We start from the raw sequence: 10,934 nt of genomic DNA, 5'->3' as shown, positions 1-10,934 counted from the left end.
TTGAATAGAAGGCTAAAGGTGAAAGAACCCGCACAAACGCTTGTGTGACAGTATGATTGTCTTTCTGTTTATATTTTTTCATACCACATGGATATGAATACCATATGCATGGACATATAGATATATAAAATTATATGACTATTGTATTTCTTAAGATATTTTTTTCATTTTGGAAGCTATCTGGTCCCCTACACAAAGTTTGATGGATAAAACATGGATCGATAATGATGCTAAGTACAAACCATGTTTCACAAATTAAATGACACCCATGGTTAAAATGTCATTTAACATAAAAATATTGTAGGCACAACAAGGCATATTTGCAAGGAGTGAATGGTTTCTTAGCTTTTGCATTTTGGAAAGAGGCAAGTGAAGTGCGTGAGCACTTGATATGTTATGGGTTTCTCAAAGGGTACATGATATGGAACTTACATGGAGAAGCTAGCTCTTCTGTGAATCAGGGAACTATGACGACATTGAGGTTACAGAGGAGCCTAACGAAGATGATGACATATCCGGTTTGCTTAAAGATTTAGCTGCTGGTTTAGATGATAGAGGTGATTTTGAGGACAATAGTTCTATTATTGGGTGTTGTGATGAGCTAGCGGCCATTGAAAAATTGGTAGCAGAAAACAAAAAAGAGTTGTACCCTAATTGCAAGAAATATACACAGTTGCGTTTCCTAGTTAGATTGCTTCACATCAAACTCCTTGGAGGATGGATTGGTAGATCTATGAACCTGCTACTAGATCTACTTAATGATGCACTCCCTGAGAGTTCAACATTACCTAAGAGCTTTTATGAAGCTAAGAAATTGGTGAAATTTGTAGGAATTGGATACAATAGTATCCATTCATGTGAAAATGATTGCATTCTTTACTCGAAGGATTATGCAAAATTCAATTCATGTCTAAATTGTAAGGTTTCACGTTGGAAATCAATAAGGAGGAGTCTAGATGGGAAACATATATACAAGGTTCCTAGAAAGGTTCTCCGCTACATTCCAATAGCAAAAATGCTCCAAAGGCCATTCATGACCCCTAAAGTAGCAGGTCTAGCAAGATGACATGATGAAGACTGGATAAACGATGGTTTGCTAAGGCATCCTACAGATTCACCTTTATGTCAAGACTTTGATACAAAACATCCAGAGTTTGCAGCAGATAGCCGGAATATTCGTCTAGCATTTGCAACTGATGGCTTTAATCCATTTAGGAGCATGAATGTTAGCTATAGTGTTTGGCTTGGCATTTGTATTCCATATAATTTCCCCCCTTCAATGTGCATGAAGCAATCAAATCTTATCCTTTCTTTGCTGATTCCTGTCCGAAATAGTCCTGGTAGTTCCAAATTGATCCATTCCAGTTACATTAAATTTGTATTAATATTGTTCATCATTTAATAACTCTGTTTTATCATGAATCATATATTAAAATTATCCACTTAGTTTATTCTACACCAAACACTTAAAACTTTGGAAAATCATAACTCTTTAACTGTAACTCCGAATTAGTGATTCTCGAACCTACGATCTTATCACGATGCGTAGAATATTATCATGCATTCTGTTCTGATGTTTGGTGTGATGTTAATTTCTTTTGTACCATGTTTGTTTGTATTGTTGCGAGTAGACGAGCAAGCAAGTGAGGACCCAGGTGCTCACCAGGTGGAAAATACTGAGCAGGAGCTCGTTGAAGGCATGTCGTGCCCTTGATCACTTCTATTTACCCAATAATGTTCCTGTTAATCATTATGATCTGTATACGCTAAGTTTTATGGGAGCCAATAGGTCACCCCACTTTGGCTATCTTTATACCTTGTTTACCACTGAACTTTTGGGTAGTACCTGCTATTGCTTTATGTGGTTTTGGGTGCTAAGATACACATTATTCATGATCATGCTTTTATTACCAATGTGTTATTTACTGTTCATGACAAGATCATTATGTTAATTGGAACATGGAGCGACCACCCGAGAAAACAGTGCTACCCCAAGGGTGTTATGGGACGCCCTTGGCTGACCAATTAGGAAAGCTAATGGAAGACTACCTTACCCGAAAGGGGCAAGGGCAGTAGGTGAGTTATCGGTATAGGGAGGTTCTCAGGTTGATTTTGCTGCGATGGTTTTTCAGATGGGGGATTCCTATATTGCGCTATCTAGAAACTGTAGCGGGTTTTCTGAAGCAAGTGGAACTTTGTAAAGGCCTCGCGGTGTTACCTGTCTCGCTTCCTTGGTAGAGGTGTATGGGGCTCGTACAACCCCGTGGCAGATGGGTAACATGACTTGTAGGTAAAGATGCGCAACCTCTGCAGAATGTAAAACTGGTATATCAGCCGTGCTCACGGTCATGAGCGGCTCGCACCCTCACATGAGTAACTTATGGAAATAAATTTAATTGGTCATTTGCATCGCATTGTGGTTTATTTATTAACTGTGACCCCTCATTATTTGGGTTGGTATTTACTTATACTTAGTAATTGCTAATAAAACATGACCAACTTGTTAAAAGCAATGCTCAGCTTTAACCATTATTTGTTGATCAACCTTACACTTCACATGAGCTCCCACCTTTGGTGAGTTCATGCACATTATTCCCCACAACTTGTTGAGCTATGATCTTTTGTGAGCTCACCCTTGCGATATATAACCTCCCACAGGTGAAGAGCAGGTAGCCCAGGAGGAGGTCTATTTTGAGGAGTACGAGTTGGTCTAGGTGGCGTCTCCCAGTCAACTTTATGGCGCCAAGAAATAATTATTAGTTCATTTATTTGTTCTCATTTATTTTTGTAAGACTCTTCCGCTATGTAATAATGATTGTGACATTTATCTCTATACATTCACTACCGGAATCGGCCTCTTTGCCGAGTGCCTGAAGCACTCGGCAAAGCTTGAAAAACACTCGGCACAGGCTTTACCGAGTGTCGCACTCGGCAAAGAGGGCTCGGCGAACAGTACATCGGCAAAGCCTTCTTTGCCGAGTACTTTTTTCGGGCACTCGGCACAGACTTTGCCGAGTGCCAGGCAGTACTCGGCAAAGAAAAGCCGCCGTCACGGCGCTGGGGTGACGGAGATGGCGTCTTTGCCGAGTGTCTGCCGGCCAGCACTCGGCAAAGGATCCGTCAGCGGGTCCCTTTGTCAGGTTCTTTGCCGAGTGCTGTGCGGGGCACTCGGCAAAAGCCTTCCTCTTTGCTGAGTGCCAGGTCCACCGCACTCGGCAAAGAATCTATACCGGTGTCCAGGTCTTGGTTCTTTGCCGAGTGCTATGACACTGACACTCGGCAAACCACCTCTTTGCCGAGTGTAACACTCGACAAAGTGACCAGTACACACCTTTTAAATTTGTTTTTCTATTCCATCCAAACAAACAAAAGATACATCATAGATATCACATATATACATCACAGATATCATCACAGACATAAATATCCAACACAAATATTAATATACAAGTTCTCAACACAAACAGTATTAACACAAGTTCAGAAGTATCAACACATAAGTCTCAAGCTCTGACATAAGTATTCAACATAAGTTTTGTAGTCTGAACACTAAAAACATAACTCTCATCGAGGTGGGCGGTTGGACTGGTGCTGCGTTGGGCTGGGCGCTTCATGAGGGTTGTTTGATGCCGCCCCAGATTGGCCCTGCACAGAGAAGAGATTGCATGTGTTATACCAGATGCATTACCAACATCTAACTACAATTTTGATACTCACAGGAGTATGGAACAGAGTAGGGTCCATTGTAGGGAACAATGGAGGTGGCGGAGCAAAACCCTGTGCGGCGCCAAGGCTCTTCATGTATTGAAACATCTCTGCCATCCTCTGCTGATCTGCCAGGCGTTCCCTCCTCTCTTCTTTTAGCTGGGTCTGTAATATTACAAGCCAACGTTATAGTAACTCAAAGAGAAGATATATAACTCAAGGAATGATGAGTTACAGAAGCACTAACCTCGAGTTGATGTATGTGAAGCTGTGAGCTGTCGTGCCGAGGTCGTATGGCTGGACTCGAGCCCGTGCTCCTTGCCCGCACCTGAGACAGAGTGAGAGTGGAAGACGAGTCGATTGCCCCGTCGGCAATCCAGTACCGCCCATGTCTCTTGCCTCCTCCGACCCTCATGAGCACATCAGAGTTGATCTACTCGGTGCTCGGATCATATTATGGGCCATGGACCTCCTGCGCCATGGCGGTGTAGTCATGAAGGAGGCTGTAGACGGCGGGGTTGCTGTAGGCCTCAGGCCCGTCATCCGGGTTGTAGGTGACGTCGGATGCCGCCTTGCCCTTATGGGCCATAGCATAGGCCGAGAAGATGGAGCAAGGCCGGCCACCATGTGACACCGACTGCAAGAAAACCAACGAGATAGTTAGAAATAATATCTAACCCAATGCTATATACCTAAATAAAAAAGAGGGCTTACCCATGCTTCTGCATATTGGCCTAGGCTGCAGCTGCCTTGGTGGTGGGAGGGACCTTGCATCATCAGACGCCGTTCCCTGTTAGCGTTGTGCGCCTCGTCCCACTCAGGCGAGCACCACCTATCCACCATCTGCTCCCAGCACAGAGGATGTGCGACGCACCAATGTGGAATCATCTACAAAGTAAACACGTAAAGTGCATATGAGAAGATAAAATAAAATTCATGCATGGAGTACTGGTACCAAACATGCATGACTTTACCTGCAGGTACTGGTCCCTGGTCAACGACATGGTTCGGGCTTGCTGCTTGGTCACCTTCTTCCCAAGGACGGAGCCGTGGTAGCTGACGATGGCCTGGATTCGGGCCTCATAGTGCATGTCCACGACGAGCTTCTTATAGCTCGTGGTGGCCACCACATCTGCCCTAGCCTCGTATCTAGCCTCGCATCTGAAGAAATCTTGTATACAAAAACGATGTATCCATACATTATTTCAAGAATGTGCAATGAATACGACATATTTTACATTATACTAAGACTTACCCACAACTCTTACTTCACCCGCTCCGCCTTGTTATTGAATTCTCGGCCGTCCTGGTCTACTGCATTAGGGGCGACGACGTAGTGGTCGAAGCTGTAGGCTGGGCCCGTCACTCCGGCGTACTCAACCAGTCCAGGGAAGTGTTACCTGCACAGCAGGCCGAGGATGCCATTGGGGTTGCGACGATGACCCCCAGCATAATCCACAATCGTCCAAGACCTGTCCAAGTGATAAATAAAAAGTATTAGTTTATATTATGATTTTGAACACATAATATGAACAAGAATGAAGAACATAAAGTTACATGCCTCTCCCCATCCGGCTGAATCAGCGACCGCCTGTCCCGAAGTATGGGACGCTGAGGGAGACTCGCAGGACCTCGCAGGTAGACGCTCCTCGAACCTAAGGCTCCAGAACCTGAGGCGACCTGCTGAGCTTCGTCGTCGTCCTGCTGCTGGTCGTCGTCGTCCTGCTGCGCTGCTTGCTGCTGGACAAGGTCGTCCTGCTGCGTCGGTTGCTGTGCCTCGTCCTGCTCTGCCTTGTCCGCCGTCCTGCTCCTCCTCCCCATCCTCCTCCTCAGCCAACCGCCCACCATATTTGTCCAACAACCTGCAATTAAGAGTAAACAAATAAGCACATATAAAAAGATGTATTTAAAAACATGTACGAAATAAAAAGTCATATAGCATTACATCGATTAAAAATAATCTTCATATGTGTCGGGGTTAGTCGGATCATAACTCGCATCATCACTATCAACCATTTCATAGTCAACACCATCTGAAGGCACAAGTTCGTCATTAATGTCATTGCCTTCAAGGATTACTAAGTCATTCTCATTTTGCACGTCATCATCCTCCTCATCAACAACCATTTCAATATCTACGTCCATTCCGATAGCTTCGGTTAAGTCTATCTCAAATCGCCCTCCTAACCCATTTTCTTGGAAGAACTTTCCATCATATGTGTACGGGTCTAAGTTATAATCTTCATCGTTAGGAACAGGTAATCTCCCGTGCGGCGATACCTTATACACAACATCCCAACCCTTAAGATGTTCTTTCGTTTGGCACGCATATGGGAGATAATACACTTGTGTGGCCTATTGAGCCACGATATAGACATCGTCTCCTGGTAAGGTTGAATCTTGTCGAATTTCGACTATCCTAAGATTAGAATGTGTCCGTCTCGTCACTTGAGGGTCAAACCAATGGCATTTGAATATCACTGGAGTAATAGGTTTGGAACCATAAAAATTGAGTTCATTTATTTCTTCGATTCGTCCAAAATAATCGACTGTCAAGGCCGGGCGTAAAGACTCCAGAACACATTGTTTTCCGATTGGGCCGACTTTGGTCGTAGTTTGTTGTGCGAAAACGGTATCCGTTGACGTCATACCTAGAATATTTCTTGACCCTATAAGAAAAGTCGTTGGCTACTTGTCTCAACTCGACACTCATAGACGAATCTCTTTGGCCCTGCAAGTATTCGCAAGTTAAAAGACGCTAAATTGAGTTCATAGACGGATCTCTTTGACAAACTAAGCACATACCTTATGTTTGAACCAGGAAATGAAATCAGGCAATCCATTTCTCGCACCCTTTCTAAGAAGAGTGTCATATTCCTGTGGAGTGGGGTCCCTTAATCGACGCCAGAATTCATGAAGAAATTGTTCCATGTATGGTGTCACCTCTTCAAGGTTGGTCAATACATATAGCATAATATGCCGCCACTCTTCATGTGTCAGGGTCTTGGTGGTCGAGCCACTTGCGTTTCCGAGTTGGCCACGAAATATGCTAAGGTTTGATTCATTGCCGCCATCGTTGTAACGAGGGGGTGGATTATGCACGCTCGGCAGTTTGTTAACATAATAAGTTGTTGTGAAGTTTGACACCTCTCTAGAATGTATGCCTCTGCAATGGAAGCCTCGATTTTGCATTTATTTCTACATTTCTTTCGAGTAGTCTTTAGACATCTCTCGATTGGATAGCACCAACGTCCCTGCACGGCCCCCCCATTCGTGCCTCATAGGGGAGATGAAGAATCAAATGCTGCATTGGATTGAAGAAGCCGGGTGGAAATATCTTCTCAAGCTTACACAGTAACATGGGTGCCAATCTTTCCAAGTCTGCAACCACGGTCCGAGATAACTCTTTTGCACAAAGCTGACGAAAGAAATAGCTCAACTCTGAAAGCGCTAGCCAGACATGCTCAGGGACATAGCCTCGAACCATCGCAGGAAGAATCCGTTCAATCCATATGTGGAAGTCATGACTCTTCATCCCTAAGACTCGCATAGTAGATAAGTTCACCCCCTACTCAGGTTAGCTGCATACCCATCAGGGAACATCAACATCTTGATGCACTGAAGTACTTCCTTCCTCTGGGCCCTGCTTAGGACGAAATCGGCCTTAGGCCTTCTCCATGTCTTTCCACCACTTGGCGGCTTCATCTCTTGGTTTGGTCTATCACATAACGCTGCCAAATCCACTCTTGCCTTTACGTTATCCTTTGACTTATCAGGAATGTCCATAATTGTTGCCCAAAGTGCCTCAGCAACATTCTTTTCAGTGTGCATCACATCAATGTTGCGTGGAAGGAGCATGTCGTCATAATAGGGGAGCCGAGTCAAGCCAGACTTATGTGTCCACATATGCTGCTCACCATATCCCACAAAACCACCTTCTGTATTGGCCACGAGCCCATCTATCTGTTGACGAATTTCGGCACCAGTCATCGTTGCAGGTGGGCGGTCTGTCACTACGACACCTTTCGTAAAGTTCTTGATGTCTAGGCGGAATGGATGGTCAGCAGGGAGAAATTATCGATGTTTATCGAAGTACAAATATTTGCCACCCTTTTTGAACCAAATGAACCTAAGAGCTTCCTTGCAAACTGGGCATGGGAACTTACCATGAACACACCAGGCGCAGAATAGCCCATACGCTGGTAAGTCATGCATGGAGTACTGGTACCAAACATGCATTCTGAAGTTTGTCTTCATAGCTCGGTCATACGTCCATACCCCTTCCTCCCAGGCACGTACCAATTCATCGATCAAAGTCTCCATGTACACGCCCATTTTATTCCCCAGGTGTCCGGGAATTATCAACGACACGAATATATTCTGCCTTTGAAAGCACACACCAGGGGGGAGATTGATTGGATAACAAACACGAGCCAACATGTGTACGGGGCAACGCTCATTCCATAGGGATTGAACCCATCTGTGGCCAGCGCAACACGTACATTACGAGCCTCTTCGACTTTCTCACGGTGAATGGCATCAAAGTGTTTCCATGCTTCACCATCGGATGCGTGCACCATCTTGTCAGGATTGTATCGTTTTCCATTTTTGTGCCATGTCATCTGTTTCGCGGATTCCTCTGTCAAGTATAGACGCTGGATCCTTGGTATGAACGGAAGGTGCCGTATGATTGTCAAGGGGATGTCGAGCTGCCTCTTATGTCCATCACCAGAGTCTACCTCCATGAACCTAGACGATTTACATTTGGGACAATACTTTGCCTCCGTGTATTCTTTCCTAAATAGCACACAGCCCTTCGGACAAGCATGAATCTGCTCATACGTCATCTTGAGTGCACGAAGGAGTTTCTGTGCCTCGTACATGCTCTTTGGCAGAACGTGATCATCCGGAAGCAGGCTCCCAATAACCGTCAACAAGCCATCGAATGCGTCTCTACTCATGCTGTACTACGACTTGAACACCATTACACGCTTGATGGCATCTAGTTGAGAAACCTTTGTCTGGTCGTGAAGGGGCTTCTGTGCCGCGTCAAACATGTTGTAGAACGTTTTTGCAGTCAGCTCTGGCTCGTCATCCATACATCCTCCTGTGTACTATGCCTCGTGATAGTCGTTCAACATATCCGCTACCCCCGCATCAGCATCATAATCCTCGACACGTTGTCTCAGCACCTCCTCTCTCGTACGATGCGCTTCACCATGAAAGATCCACCGAGTATAGCCCGACGTAAATCCATTCTTCCAAATATGTTCTACCATGGCCTTCTTTAGTTTTCTTTTCCGGTTGGCACATTTGCTGCACGGGCATGGGACAAGACTCGCTCCTTTAACAGCTTCACCATATGCCCGTTCCACGAAATCATCGGTCTTTCTTATCCATTTAGGGGTGACATCGTTCCTTCCTCTACGGCCCGTTTACATCCACTCATGGTCCTCCATCCTCTAACAGAAGCCTAGCAATAGAAAATTTCGGTAGCACCTCCCCTGCACGGGGAGGTTTCTAAAACCTGCAAATAAAAATATCAGCACGATGGCTGACATCCACGCATAATTCAACGACATGATGGCCGACAATCACATCTATATATATTCAATCCATGAGACATCAATACATGATGTGTGGCCCATGCATAAAATGATAAGGACATGCAACCAACGCACAAATACCCTCATTCTCCTTCTCATGGAAAAATGTGACAAAAAATGTGACCGTGTCTACTTTGATTACATTAATATAAACATGTCTACTTTGATTACATTAATATAAACATGTGTTTGCTCAAATGAAAACATGATAATTAATAATGTTTATTAATTAATACCAGTTAATTCTCAACAAATGACAAAAATAGATGACTAAAATTTATACCTTGTAGCGGAGAAAGATGGGGCGACGAGTTTGGCGGCCGGGCGGAGATCGGGACGGCCCGACAGCGGTTGCCGAGGCCACGTGGTTGGCGGCCCGGTGGCGGGGGAGATGGCCGAGTAGGCGGGCGCGACGGCGGCATGCAAGGGCGCGGGGAGGCGGTGGCGCGCGAGGGGGTGGGTGCGCGGGGAGACAACGACGCGCGAGGAGACGACGGCGTGCGGGGATGGGAGAAGGCGGCGGCGCGCGGGGAGGCGTGGAGGCGGGGAGGCGGCGGCGCCCGAGGGATTAGGCGGCGGCGACAAGAGTGAGATAGAGTGAGAATGAGAGAAGAGAGGAAGAACAGGCCGCTCGGCCTGTTAACTTCACCCTCTTTGTCGAGTGCCCGCGATCTGGCACTCGACAAAGATTTTTTAAAAAATTTTAAAATATTCTTTGTCGAGTGCCCTGTAACGGGCACTCGGCAAAGGAGTCTTTGTCGAGTGTCATCTGACAGGCACTCGACAAAGGTCTGATTTAGGGTTTTTGAAAATACTTTACTGCGTGTCTCCCGCATGACACTCGGTAAAACTTACTTTGCCGAGTGTCACCCTTTGACACTCGGCACAATATATTTTTATTTTTTTATTTTGGCAACCAAACTTTTTGTGGTATATTTCTACACTATGTAGACCTACATGTATCATTTTGGGACAATTATAAAAGTGTTTTCTATAACCATTAGATTTAGTTCATTTATTTGAATTTCTTCGGAAAATTCACATTTGAACTGCAAGTCACTCGAAACTTGGAAAACCGTGCATGTAAAAATGATAGTCATGCTATTTAGCACAAGTTACGACCGATTTCAGGAGGGGACCGGAAACTTCGAGCACCAAGCTCACTAAACATGGCCGTGAACTTGCCATCCACATGTTTAAAAATTGTATAAAACACAAACAAAGTCGGAAAATCATGAAACTTGTCCACATGTCATGATATCATATATAGAGGCTGTGATAAAAATTTGAGAAAGTTTTGAGAAAGATGTGATGCACTATGTGTAGAAACCTAAGAGATCCACGCATGAAATCATAGAGTTTCAATGTCGTTCTCTTAGGTTTCTATACATAGTGCGTCACAACTTTCTCCAAACATTCTCAATTTTTTATCATAGCCTCTACATATGATATCATGACACGTGGACAAGTTTTATGATTTTCTGACTTTGTTTGTGTTTTATACAATTTTTAAACAACTGGTTGGCAAGTTCACGACCATGTTTAGTGAGCATGTTGCTCGAAGTTTCCGGTCCGCTCCTGAAATCGGTCGTAACTTGTGCTAAATAGCATGGATATCATTTT

The sequence above is a fragment of the Zea mays genome, chromosome 4, assembly GCF_902167145.1.
Source record: "Zea mays cultivar B73 chromosome 4, Zm-B73-REFERENCE-NAM-5.0, whole genome shotgun sequence".
In the NCBI taxonomy this organism is placed as follows: Eukaryota; Viridiplantae; Streptophyta; class Magnoliopsida; order Poales; family Poaceae; genus Zea; species Zea mays.
Note: the sequence above shows the minus strand (reverse complement) of the source record.